A 15,086-nucleotide genomic window follows, 5' to 3' on the forward strand; every position below is an offset into this window, starting at 1 on the left:
CATCTTCTCCTTTCCTGGATATGAGAAACAATATCACAGGAGGGTGTACAACCCTTGCAATATTGGTAGTAATGTCACCTCTCCCCTGTGGTTATTAAGGACAAAATCCCAGGGTGGCTGTACGGTTCCTACTTTATTGGGAGTACTATCATCCACTCACCCCCTGGATATCAGGAACCATATCACATAAGAGGTGTCCACCCCCTTCGATATTGTCAGCCATGTCATCTTCTTCCTGCCTGGATATTAGGAATGATACCCCGGGGTTGGGGACGGTGTACACCCACTACGATATCGAAAGTAAAATCAGCCTCTTTCCCGCTAGATATTAGGAACTACATCACAGGTGTGTGTGCACCTTCTGGGATATTGGTGGTACTCTCAGCCTCCACCTCGCTGCATATTAGGAATAATATACGGGGGGCAGGGTGGTTACACCCCCTGCAATATTGAGAGCAATATTCTTCTCTTTCCCCTGTACGTTAGGAACCACATCACAGGGGTCTGTACACCTTCTGCGATATTGGGATCCATGTTATCCTCTCCCCGACTGAATGTCAAAAACAATATCACAGAAGGGTGTACACCCCCTGCGATATGGCCAGAACATCATCGTTTCTATTTTTGGATACTAGGAACAACATCACAGAGGGTGTGTATACTCCCCTGCGATATTGGGCATAATGTTATCCTCTCTTCCCCTGGATATTAGAAACGATATCCCTGGTGGAGGGAGGTGGAGCACATTAAGAACAGTATCACCGGGTGGGTGTACACCCCCTGCGATATTGGGTGTAGTATCATCCTCTTTTCCCTAGGATATTAAGAACAATAACAAAGGAGGGGCGTACAGCCCGAGCCCCTCCATTATTGGGAGCAATAGCATCTTCTCCCCCTTTCAATATAAGGAAAAATATCCCAAGGTGGGTGTACATCCCCTGCAATATTGGACGTAATGTCATCATCTCCCAAAGTGGATATTGGGCATAGTGTCACAGGGGGTTGTACACCTTCTTCGATATTGGGAGTAATATAATCCTCTCCCCTCAGGATCGTAGGCAAAATATCGAAGGGGTTTTACAACTCATGCAATATGGGCAGTAATATCATCCTCTCCCCACCTAGATGTTAGGAACTATATTACAGGCGGTTGTACACTTCTTGTGATATTCGGAGTCATATCATCCTCTCCCACTCAGGATATAAGGAACAAGATGACTGAAGGGATGGACACCCACTGCGATAGTTTCAATAATGTCATCCTCTACCCCCTGACTATTAGGAATAACATCATAGAGGGGCATACACTTTCTTCGATATTGGGAGTAATATCATCCTCTCCCAGCTGGATATCAGGAACAAGTCTATTAACTATTAATATTAATAAATATAATAAAAATTAATAGCAATCATCGATATTAATAATCACAATAAAGATAGTATAAATTAATACTGGTAAAAAATGTTAACAATTAGTATAACAATTAATCATAATATCCCTATTAATAATAAAATAATGATATCAGCAATTAATGTTACTTAAATCAATACTAAGTGATGTTCGTAATAAAATAATAATTAATATTAAGAACTAATAATATTGTTAAATGACATTAATATTACTAATTATTTTCAAGCATGCATAATCATATATTTAAAATAATTATCAGTAATTAATAATGGTATCCTATTAATAATGTCATTGATAATTATTAAAATCGACATAGATGTTTAATAATTAATCATATTATTACTCCTAATACCACAGGGGGTGTACACCTACCTGTGATGTTGTTCCTAATATCCAGGGACGGAGAGCATGATTTTAGTTTTAATATCGCAGTAGGTGTGCACTCACCCTGTGCCACTGACGCTAATATCTAGCGGGTAAAGTATGACATGACTCCCAACATAACAATGAATGGAAAGCCACCCAGTGATATTGCTCCTAATATTCACGGAAGAAGCATATGATATTACTCCCAATATCGCAGGGAGGGTACAGTTCTTCTGTGATATGGTTCCTAGTATCCAGAGGGGGAGAGGATGATAATAATTCCAGTATCGCAGACTGTGTTCACCCGCCCTGTGATATTATTATTTATATCCTGGAAGGGAGAGGATGATATTACTCCCCATAGAGCAGGAGGCGTACACCCAGCCTGGGATATTGTTCCTAATATCCATGGAGGGGAGAGACTGATATTACTTCCAATATGGCAGGGGGTGAACATCCACCCTGTGATATTCTTCTTAATATTCCAAGGCCGAGAGGTTGATATTACTCCCAGTATGGCAGACACTGTACACCCCCGTGTGATACTCTTGCTGATATCCAGAACGGGAGAAGATGGTTTTAATCCCCATATCGAAGGAGGTGAACACCCACTCTGTGATATCTTTCCTAATATGCAGGGGGAGAGAGGATAATATTATTCCCAATATTGCAGAAGATGTACACAGGCCCTCGTGATACTGTCCTTAATAATCCAAGGCACAGAAGATGATATTACTCCCAATATCGCAGAAAGTGTACACCCCCCAGTGATGTTGTTCCCATGATCCAGGAGGGAAGAGGATGATATTGCTTTCAATATCGCAGGGAGTGTACACGCCCCCGGTGATACTGTTCCTAATTTCCACCCAGGAGAGGATGACACTACTCCCAATATCACAGGGATTAAAAACACGGTGGTGTACAGTGTCTGTGATACTAGGAGTAATATCAACCTCTCGGCCTTGGAATATAAAGAAGAATATCACAGGGTGGATGTACACCCCCTGCTCCATTGGGAGTAATATCCTCTCCCTTCCAAGATATTAATAACAATGTCACAGGGCCAGTGAACACAGCCTGTGACACTGGAATTATCATCCTCTCCCCCTCCAGATATTAGGAATCAGAAGAGCTGTACCCTCCCTGCGATATTGGGAGTAATATCATACGCATCTTCTGTGAATATTAGGAGCTATATCACCGGGTGGCTCTCTATTCATTGCTATGTTGGGAGTCATGTAATACTCTACCACACTGGATATTAGGATCCCTGTCACAGGGTGAGTGTACACTTATTGCGATATTAAAACTAAAACCATGCTCTCCCTGCCTGGATATTAGGAATGACATCACAGGTAGGCATACACACCTTGCGGTATTAGGAGTAATAATATGATTAATTATTAAACATCAGTGATGGATTTTAATAATTATCGATGACACTATTAATAAATAGGATACCATTATTAATTATGGATAATTATTTTAAACATATGATTATGCACACTTAAAATTTATTAATATTAATGTCATTTAGCAATGCTAGTAGTTCATGATTTAATCATTATTTTATAACCAACATCACTTAGTATTGACTTAAGAAACAATTGCTGATATCATTATTTAAATATTAATAGTGATATTGCTATTAATTATTAACGCTAATCGTTAACATTTTTAACCAGTATTAATTTTTACTATCTTTATTGTGATTATTATCGATGATTACTATTAATTTTTATTATATTTAATAATATTACTAATTAACAGACTTGTTCCTAATATCGAGCGGGGGGAGGACGATGTCAGGTGGGGAAGCTTCGTGCAGGTTCCTCATGACAGGGGAAAAAGGAATGGAATCCAAATGCCGGTCCTTACTTGAGAAGCCTAGAAGGCAACCGGGAGGATGGGAAGGTTGGAACATGAGGGAAGGTGCAGAGGTGGAAAGGGCACAACACTTTCATTGATTTATGACAAAATACAGAATGGGACTGGGCCAGAGACTGGGTTCTTCCTGTCTCCTGGAGAAAACCGGGTGCATGGCCTGAACTTTTTCTCTTCTGCAGGCAACAAGACCCGCAGAGGAAGGCTCTCTTCCACAGCTTTTCTGGGAAACCCCAGAGAAGCCGCTGCCAAATCGAAAAGAATCCATGGAATCACGTGATTATCTGAGGGTAAGTGTCACTCAGGGCCCCTGGTCTTTTTCTCCTCTAGGTCACCCTGGTTGATTTCCTTTCAGGTTCCCGTGTATGTGAGGGGATCGGCGAACCCCTCTTCCCTGCCTTCTTGGGGTCAGGGACTCCACGATCCTTCCAGATCCATTTGATTCCAGGTGAAGGCATCTGAAGATGCCGTATTTCCTGTTGCTTTCTTTTTGTGCAGTGATGGCAAGCCCGCCAACAACATCTTCCTAGCGGCATGAGGAAATTAGTCCCTCAGAGGCCCCAAACCTGGAAGAGGCTAACCCCAGGATCGTGCATGTTTTCAGAAAAGACGTCCTGGGAGCCCTTGAGCCACCAACCTGCCTTCAGAAGGGCATTAGTCCGTCCCACTTCATGGAAGGCTGAGTGGAGGCGCTTTGATCCAGTTAATGCCCAAGACACAGTCTTTAGAAAAATGGTATTCTTAGATCATAGCTCGAGAGTGCACATTTTTCATGGGTCTTGTCCCGATCAGCACTCACGTTGAGGATCTGTCCCTACTTCCAAGGACCGCCTGGCCATACCGTATTAAGAATTTCCTGCTGTGTGCACCTTGTCTTTGGATGTGGTTGATTTCCATGTTGGCTCAATGCTGAGGAACTTCTAACCTGTGTGGTCTCCTTTCTTTCAGGTTGCAAGCAGGCCAATGCCGGTCAACACAACCAATAAGAGGCCACGCGTGGACCCTGCCCTCACTGATGGCTCAGCTACCAAAATGTCTGACACGGTATCCCTCTTGGTTTCACTGTCTCCCCTCAGAAAAGCCAGTCCGAGCTCCTCGGCAAGTCTCCGACCAAAGGAACCACAGACAGGGGCAGTGGCCGACATCCCTCAGCCTGGAGTCAGGCAGCAGGGCCCGCAGCCTCTCGTTGTGGTGAAGCCCACACACAGCAGCCCTCAGGGTGGCTGCCCAGAAGCTCCCCAGGCTGCCTCCAAGCTCCACGGCCTGATCTGGGTCATCAGCCCCCAGGCACAAGACAAACGTCCTGCGGTGACCTCACAGCCCTGCCCACCAGCCGACACACACAGCTTGGGCCTCGGCTCCAATCTCAGTTTCAGGCCAAGAGCCAAGAGACCTGCCCAGCCTCCGACTCAGGCTTGCCTGAACTTCCCCAAGAAACCGAGAATGGGTCCCTTCCAGATGCCCGAAAATGCCATCCAAGGAGGTAAGCTGGGGTCCCCTGAGACTCTCCAACCTCCGCCAGCTGCAACGGAGCTCAGACCAAGTCCGTCGCCCCAGATGAGCAGGAGGACATCCGCCCAGGTGCCCAGCAGTGACCGGCAGCCTGCGCACAGCAGACCTTGCCTGCCTACTGCCCAGGCCTGCACCATGTCCCATCACCCAGTGGCCAGCCACGATGGGGCCCAGCCTCTCAGAATGCTCATCCGGAGACTGGAAAATGGATGGTGGAGCTCCAGCCTCCTGACAGCTCCCTAGTTTCCCTCTCCTGAGAAGCCGGGAGCCTTCCTAGCTCACAGCCCTCAAGTCTCAGAGAAGTCTGAGGCTCCCTGTGTTCCTGTCCCCCTGAGTGTCCTCTATGAGGACCTTCAGGTTTCCTCCTCCTCAGAGGACAGCGATTCTGACCTGGAGTGAGACTGCAGGTGGCAGGGGCTCCGTGCCTTCCAGCTCCCATGGCTTGGACGGGACCGTGGGACTGAGGAGCACAGAGCAGAGAGCAGACTGTGTGTGGTGACTCCCAAGCTCCCCAGCTGTGGTGCTTCTGTGGATGTTGGAGCCCAGGCCAGGCAGAGACCACATGCAGAGACTCTGCTTCATTGAATTCTGGTGAGGGACATTGTAATTCGCAGGGCTCTCCGGAAACCCACCACGAGAAGCTTCTGTGCCAGTGATTCGTTGCCTCAGAAACTGGGTGACCTGCAGCAGACTTCCGCTGTGATGTCAGTAGGAAATGGGAATGACTGTGTGTTTGCTCTCTAGATGACTGAATCAGGGAACAGTTAGGGAACCCTGAGAGATACAGGCCTTCAGCTGTGCCCCGCCCTGACAGCAGTGTTTTGGACGCTGTGAAGCGTTCTGCACAAAGCGTTCTTGGGGTGTTTCCTCAGCCTCGAAAATTGGGCACTGGAATGCCATTGGAAATAGGTGTGTTTAATTTGTTTTGAAGTGAATAAAATTCTCAAAAAGAGGACGTACTCTCTTTTGACTTTCATTCCGTCTTTGTGTGTAACTGATTTTCCAAGGGCTTGAAAATTTCTTGACTTGTTAGCAATCCAAGTCATTATGTTTCCGAAACAGAGTTCATTGAGGGGACCGCAGGACTTGGCAGGACCTTTGACTTCTTAAACATCCACAGGGGCTAGAGAACCTCAACCCCACTCTACCAACACGCACCTAGTCATATTCCGCCAAGTGAATCTCACGCAGGCTAACACGTGGGGAGCGTCACTTGCACCACGAGTCCCCATTTGGCTCACCATGATGCCACGTGTGGGGTTCAAACTGTGACGGCCCCCATGAAGTGGTTTCCGGATGTGCGTATGAACGAGGCAGAGTTTCATTCGCCAAGTAGAACCCAGTAAAGCTGAAATAAACTCCCAGATTTGGGATGTACTTCAGAGGTAGAATATTCATCTCATCTTCTTTCCGGATGCCTGAGCACCGGGCCTTTCCATGCTTCTCCCCCTGATCCTAAGAGTAGCTGAGGTGGAGACTCACTGAAAGCTCTAGGTAAAGGTATCACATCATGCACAGGCTATCTCCGTTCTCTGACCCGGGAACAATTCTGACCAGGATTCCACATCTAGGAGGCCTCCGAAATGAGTGGGATTGTCTGAGCGACACCAAATGGCTGTTCCCTTTCCGCCACGGTTGGGGGTCGTTACCTTGATTATCCAGACCACCTAGAAAGTATCAGTATCCAGAATCAACAAGATCAACTCTGCTCCTCTGACAGCAAAAGGAGCATGACCAAAATGAACCAAAGAGCGTGGCAGGAAATGATGTGACTGGAAAGCTCAGAGAACTGCCACAGGGGGTTTTAAGCAGGTGTTCCCACCTGAATCATGAATAATTAATGAAGCGCAATTCCAAGGGGAATGGAGTTTCAGCAGATGCAACCAAAGTTCCCCGACATGAGAGTTCCACAGAAAGTCCACTGGATCTTCGCAAATCCAGAGAGATGACAAGGGGACCCATGGAAATAGAGCCCCACTGGTGTCCTGGAGACTCTTTCAGGCATAATGCCTGGAGTCACAGGAGGAGGTGGAGAAGGAGCCAGGCACTGAAGGACAAAGTGGTTTTGACTTTCTTCATCTGTGTTTCACCGCAGTCCATTTCACGGTGGTAGAATAAATATATTGGTTTTCTGTCGGTTTGTTGGAGTCGAAAACCTATGATTTTGTTGGTTTTTGGTGGGAGAGTTTCACTCTGGAAAAGAAAATATTCTGAAGATGGAGGTTGTCCTAGATTCGATTTCAAGGTGAGTCTACTTGATGCCAGTGAAGCATATTTTGGCATATAATACATATGGTCATATTACATTTTGTCTATATTACCTCATTTTTAAAAACCATGTCGTGAAAAATGTCAGAGTTAGATATACCAATGTTAAATTTCTGATCACGTGTCCAGAAGCACTGTAAAATGCAGCCTAGAATGCAAAATTCCCAGCCACTTCTCTGTTGAACTCTCTGCAGAGTGGCATTGCATCCAGGGGTTTTCAAGGTGCACTAGTGTGGCATGAGCTGGTCCTTGGCTTCCTGCTGAAGTTGGAATCCTGCAGATTGTTTAGGGGTGGTGTCAGCTTGTCCCATCTTTCCAGGTCATCATTAACCTCTCCTGGGCACCCACATGGACTCAGAACTTACCTAGAGTCACAGGCAGGTCTGGGAAGCTGCCCTTGAGCCTTTGTGCAGTCCATGATGGTTCCATGCCTCTGATCCGCTGGGGCACATTCTGCAGAGGGATGGGCTGGCATAAGCTGTCCCTGCCTTTCTGAAAATCACGGAGATTCCTGGTACCTGAAGCCACATAGAAATATCTGTGGAGTCTCAGGCAGGACATGGATGCCATTCACAGGCTCCTGTTCTTCCACTTAATGGCAGCAAGAGTGATTCCTGGGTTTCCTAATTGACTTCAAAACAATTTTGGTGACTTTGTTGTGTCAATGACCACTCCTGTTTCTGTGGCATCCAGTTCACCTGTAAGGTTTTTGGGGATTATGTGGAAACTCATGCATTTTTCCAGAGCCTCACTTCATCCTGGATGCTCTCAAGCATGCACAAGTGGATCCCTGCCTTGGTGGCATCTTGGAAAATTGCAGGAGACCCCTTAGGTCTAGGAGGCACTAGGAGGTCCATCAGGAATTGGGAGGGCATGTGTCTGCCCATCTGTAGTGTTAACTTCTATTCATATTCAGAATGCAGATTCTTCCTGAACTAATAAATTATCTTCATCTTGGTGTAAGTAGCCACAAAAGAATAATTCATATTAACGCCATTGATAAAAATAACTGAAAACCAACAATGAAGATAATAACGACAATGTTAATTATTATAATATTGACAGTAAAAATAAAACAAAGGCATTAGAGATTAGAGATTCCCTTAAGTGAAGGACAATGTGAAGATATAAGGATACATGGGTTGTTTGGACTCAGAGTCCAATGAAACGTGTTCCTCAAAGGCAAAGACAAGAAGCATAAGGAAAATACAAAGTTCATGGATGACCACCTGGGCTACCTTGGAACTCATGTGGGAACACTGCAGGCAAAGTGTACCTCGTCCTGGGAATGCCCACCACCCAGCCCTCACTCACCTTCATGAGGTAGGACAGCAGGATAATGGGGAAGGAGTCCATGCAAGGGATGCAAGACTTGTGTCACACCTGATTCAAAGAAGCACTGCTTATGACAGATGTTTATCTCCTAACACTGTGTCACCTCTAACTGCCTGGCTGCATGTCTGCCATCTGTTCTTCTTAGGTCACAGGAGGGACAGACATTACTGTCCCCCTATCTGCATACAGAGGCATTAGAGGACATTACCCTTGTTGCTTCCTCTTTGGAAAGGGGCAACATACATGGCAGATGCCATTCTCTTTGGAAAAGTTTGCCAGCACATTTAAGGTTTTCTTCAGCCACAGAAAGCCACCTGCTTCAAAGTCTCACCCTCCACAAGTGGCAAGCACACAATTACTAATGGAGGCAAGGATGCACAGGCTTTGCCATTTGATTCAATTGGGACAAATAGGGGAGGCCTTCTTAGCTGAACAGCTCTGTCTGTGCGGCCAGTTGACAAAGTCAGGCTGCATTGCCATTAGACTTGCCCCTTTGCACATAAGGCTTCCCTCCAATCCTTTCCACACATGTGGATCCTGACATTACTTCCTAACAAACATCCTGCACACTAAACTTCATCTATCTCCAGCTCCCTGGGAACCAAACCTGTGACAAAAGTGAAAAGTTTCTAGGGAAAATATGGTTTCCTTATCAGACAGGAATCAAATTCTGCTGAGCTAGAAAATAAGGTAAAGTCTGATGCCATCTCATGATTTTTTTTATTAGGACATTACCACTGCCAGCAAGAATTATGTGCATCAATTCATGGGGGCAAAAATCATATTGGAGTGGGATGAGGTTGTTGTGAGTTGAGGAGAAATTTTGACGAATGAACTTTACCCTCAACTTGAGTTCAAGAGAGGAGATGAAGATGAAAACAGCTGGAAATAAAAGGTGTCCAAAAACATTTTTCTGGTTTTTCAAAAATCAAATTTCAAGTTGGGAGACACTATGTTTAAATTCTAAAAGGATATAGCATACTGAGAGGAAATAACTATAGATAAATTGTCCTTTTTGTAAATAATACACTTTATGATATGACAGGAGACCAAGGGACACAACACAAATTTGGAGTTAAAGAAACTAACAGACATTCTTGATACTCAGCTGTTATGGCAGAGATGCCAGAATGATGGATGTCCATGGAGCAGTCCTTTTTTTTTTTTTTTTTGAGACAGAATCTTGATCTGTAACCAGGCTGGGGTGCAATAGTGTGATCTCAGCTCACTGCAACCTCCGCCTCCTTGGTTCAAGAAATCCTCCTGCCTCAGTCTCCCAAGTAGCTGGGACTACAGGTGGGCACCACCACACTCAGCTAATTTTTGTATTTTTAGTAGAGATGGGGTTTCACCATGTTGGCTAGGATGGTCTCGATCTCCTGATCCTGTGATCTGCCCTCCTTGGCCTCCCAAAGGGTTGGGATTAGAGGTATGAGCCACTATGCCCGGCCCATGTAGCAGTACTTTTGAACTTAATGGCTGAAAGCATCCACCTCCAAACTTATGTATTATATTTGCAAAAGAGTACAAACCATGTAATGAATTTTAAAGGGAAGACAAGCCTGTGGGAATTCAACAGCCATGGCAACGTTTTGAACTTCTTTTTATTAAACATGTAAGAAGTAAGTGAAGTTCAAGACCTAACAGAATTGCCAGGAATTATTTGAAGAATTACCAAGATGACTTAGACACTATGAAATCCTTACAATGCCCTCTGGTGGAGTTTCCTCCTGGAGCCAGTGATTTTAAGCCAGAGGCAAATGTCTCTGCAGGCATAAGAATTCGACCCAAATGTACTATTCAATTTTAAATGAGATGACAATAAAATTACCTGCTATATAGTAACAACTATTTTTTTTCTTTCGGGCAGAGTCTCTGTTGCCTAGGCTAGAGCGCAGTGGGGCACTCTTGGCTCACTGCAATCTCTGCCTCCTGGGTTCAAGTGATTTTCCCACCTCATCCTCCTAAGTAGCTGGGATTATAAGCATGTGCCACCATGTCTGACTGATTTTTGTATCAGCAAAATTATTTCTGGGGTGGAGAGTTAGGGACCTTTATTCTCCCACATCCAAAAACATGTTCTCCAAATGATCTGTTAATAGAAATAACTGATACCTATATTTGCTAACCTATCTTTTTCTTTCTTTAGATTCAGAACTAGAGTGTGGAAAAGTTATATTAAGAAGGTTCTCTCAATTTTCAACACAAGTGATGGGCTAGGCACTATTCTAGGTGCTATAGATACACATTAACATACCCACAATAGTTTTGCCTTATTACCTCCTACATTCTAATAATGCACCAAAAGAAAAGTATAGATTAGCTTTTTATTTTTTTGAGATGAAGGTTAATTCTGTCACCCAGGATGGAATGCAGAGGCAGGATCTCAGCTCACTGCAACCTCTGCCTCCTGGGTTCAAGCGATTCTCCTGCCTCAGCCTCCTGAGTAGCTGGGATTACAGGCATGTGCCACCATGCCCAGAAAATTTTTGTATTTTTCAGAAAGACACCTTTCATTACGTTGGCCAGGCTGGTCTCAAACCCCTGGCCTCAAGTGATCCATGCACCTCGACCTTCCAAAGTGCTGGGATTATAAGCATGAGCCATAGTGCCCAGCCAAAGAGAATAGCTTTAAATAGCATGTATGAAACCAAAAGAAATGTATGCCCATCAATTTTATACTGTATTTGGCCAGGTGCAGAAGATCGACTTGTAGTATTGTAAGGGAATAAGGTCAGTTCACATCTAATTGTTTGGACAAGTTACCAGAAACCAAAAGTTGGAGGAGTTGTATCTTTTGAGGTGGGTTGCACAGGCAAGCAGCAAGTTGCTATCTCTCCAAAGTCCTAAACTCTTCTATTTCTCCTACTGTGGAAAAATGCATCTTCTACTTGATTTCAATTTATATAGGAAAATGCTTAATAAAACTAATAAGGGCTGCATTCTAGGGACACAGCTAGACCACACATATACTGAATCTTGATTCTGGAAATACATCTTGTTCAATGTAATTGGATTTTCATGACAACAAAAATGTAACCCTGACACAATATTGGAGAGTCAAAAGGAAAGGACATTTTGGATTGAAATTTTTTATTTTAAAATATGTCCTTGAGTTCTATTAACAATAGCTAAAACCTGGGAACAACTCAAATGTCTATCGAGAGGAAATCGATAAACAAATTATATGCATATTATAGAGTAATATTGGGCAATAAAGGGGGATGATCAACTCTATTAATCAACATCTTGGATCAATATAATCTTTCTCACCCTGAGTGGGGAAAGCTAAGCTAAAAAGTGTCCTATAATATAAATAAATGTACACAAAATTCTAGAACAGACAAACCTAATGTAAGCTAAAAAAAATTTCAGAAAAGCCAGGTGCAGTGGCTCAGGCCTGTTATGCCAGTACTTTGTGAGGTGGGTGGATCGCATGAGCTCAGGATTTTGCAGCCTGGCCAACATGCTGAAGCTACTCCGTCTTTACCAAAAATACAAAAATTAGCCCAGTGTGGTATTGTGTGCAGGAACAGAAAACCAAATACTACATATTCTCCATTATAAGTGAGAGCTAAACATTGGGTTATACATTGTTTAACTCTCACTTATGTGGAAACAATAGACACTGGAGATTCTTAGAGAGAGGAGGGAGGGTTGGGGACAAGGCCTTAAAAACTGTCTATTGGGTATCATGTTCACTATGTGTGTGACGAGGTCATTCATACTCTAAACCTCAGCATCACACAATACATCCATGTAACAAACCTGCACATGTATCCTCTGTGTATAAAATTAAAATTAAAAAACTAAAATGAACAAACAGATATGAGTAGGAATTTCTCAAAAGAGGAGATACAAATGGACAACATATATATAAACAATTCTTACCCTCTCTAGTCATCACGGGAATGCAAATGAAAACTACCATGAAATATCACCTCACACCTGTTAGAATAGCTATTATCAAAAAGATGGATGATAACAAGTGTTGGTAAGGATGTGGAGAAAAGGGAACCTTTGTATACTGGTGGGGGGAATGTAAATTAGTATGGCCATCTTGGAAAATAGTATGGAGGTTTCTCAAAAAATTCACAATAAAAATACCATTTTGTTCCAGCAATCCCACTTATTTTATATGTATATATAAAATATATGTAATATATATATGAAGTCATTGAAATCAGTATGTGAAAGAAATATCTGCACTCCTATGTTCCTTTCAGCACTGTTCACAATAGTCAAGATATATGAAGAAGACACACATTATCATTCATTCACGGACGGATGAATTAACGTTTTATATATATATGTATGCACAATGGAATATTATTCAGTATTATATAATAATGAAACCCTGTCATTTGTGACAGCATCGATGGATCTGAAGGGCATGAAGTCATGTGAAATAAACCAAACACAGAATGACAAATATTGTATGATTTCACTTGTATTTGAAATCTCAAATAAACTCAGAAGCAGAGAGTAGACTGGAGGTTGCCAGGAGCTGTGGTGCAGGTAAATGAGTAGGTGTGATTACAGTACAAAGTTTTAGATATACAAACATAAATAAGTTCAGGAGGTCTAATCTACAGCATAGTGCTTATAGCTATGAATGCTGTATTGCATACTTAAAATATAATAGGAGGGTGAATTTTATGTTAATTGTTCTTACTAATAGAAAGAATAATTAGAATGGGAGGGAGAACTTCAGGAGGTGATGATTATGTTTATAATCTTGATGGTAGTGATGCTTTCACAATGTATCCTTATCCTCAAACTCACTGAGATATACACATTAAATAGGTACAGCTTTTTGAATGTAATCATATCTCAACAAAGTGTTTTTAAGGGGGATTGGTTAAAACATTTAAAAAGGAAGGGTAGATGTTCCTTTGCCCTTCTCCCATGCCTTTTTTTCTCCCTGCTGTCTAGAATTCAGAAATAATAGGTGGGAATTTAGCAGCCAAACTAGGGTATTTTCTAAAGTATAGCAGAGCAGATACCTGGAAGGGACCTGCATCCCTAATGACATTAGAAAGTATCTGTACTAGCCTTGAATGGTGTAACTACAGGTTAATTTTAAGTGAAAAAGAAATCAACTTCTGCCTTGTTTAAGCAACTTCATTCAGGCATTAATTTTATAAACATGTAGAGACTACATACTCCTTATGAGCAGAAACAATATTTATAAATAAAACAATGGTGATAAATAAAAGAAAATAAAAAGCAGTGAAACAAAGTGGTTTAATAGCTATACATAGTTATTTTGTTGAAAGATTCTGCTGCTAATATTATTCAATAATTTTGTACACTGGTGCAAGTAAGGAAATTTACATTGTCTAATAAAAATTATTTATCAATTTATAAAACAGTAAACATTTCATAGAATGGGGCTAAGAATCTGCACTGCAAAATAACTTTCAGTTGATTTTATGCACAGTAATTATTGAGAATCCCCTTATCTAGATCCAACAGATCTGGACTTACATAGGTGCTATCAAGACTTAAGGAAGAAAATTTTCCTGACTTTATCTATACCTCCAGCTAGTAATAGATCTAGAGATTCAGAACTCAAATCCAGACCTCCTGCCTCTATGTGCAGTGGCCTTTCACTGTCCTGTTTCGCTTCACTTGTTAAAGAGGATTTGAGAATAAATGACCACATGATTCAACTCTCTCCTCAGCTCTGAGGAATATAGCCCTGTCCTGGCAAACAAGAAGCTCACACAGTAGTAGAGGAGGCAAATAGACATTCACTAATCTAGCATACAAGCAGTAGGCACTGTACCATAAACAAGGCACCGTGGGGGTTCAGACCAGGAGCAAAGCAGGGATTAGCAGGGCTAGTAAAGTCTGGGAAGTGTTCACTAACAAAATGTCTAATCATTAACTAAACCAAATGGTTTCTCAACATGGCCTAATTAATTGTAACTTAATATAAATGGCTGGTTGTTCATAAACCTTAATCTTTTGCCAAAATATTTGTAGCTTATGTTCCCATTTAACAAGGTTTTCTGGTCAAAACTGTGCACCCACATCTTTCTAATGAACTTAGTGTCCAATAAAACATGGACTTTCAGTCATCCCATGAAGGTGATTTTGCATGCATAGTACATCTCTGTCTGTGAATATGCCTAATGAGGTATGGAAGGACACTTATTATCCAAAGAAAGACATTCCACTGGTGCTACAGAACCACAGACGGAAGTTTTTTTCTGCCTACTGGAAATAAAGCCAAGCTTTCTTCTTCCTTCAGCAGTGAGGATTGCTGTCCTCCTCTTTATCATTCTCTCTCTCTCTCTCTTTT

General features: G+C 42.6%; 1 protein-coding gene and 1 pseudogene across 1 annotated transcript in view; both read left to right on the plus strand.

Moving 5' to 3' along the window:
* The window catches only part of DEFB108B (defensin beta 108B), an 875,574-nt gene that overhangs the window by 350,154 nt on the left and 510,334 nt on the right, over positions 1-15,086 (plus strand). The window lies entirely within an intron of this gene.
* Positions 4,492-5,572, plus strand: LOC141407507 (protein FAM90A5-like; annotated as a pseudogene).

The sequence above is a fragment of the Macaca fascicularis genome, chromosome 8 (genome assembly GCF_037993035.2).
Source record: "Macaca fascicularis isolate 582-1 chromosome 8, T2T-MFA8v1.1".
In the NCBI taxonomy this organism is placed as follows: domain Eukaryota; kingdom Metazoa; phylum Chordata; class Mammalia; order Primates; family Cercopithecidae; genus Macaca; species Macaca fascicularis.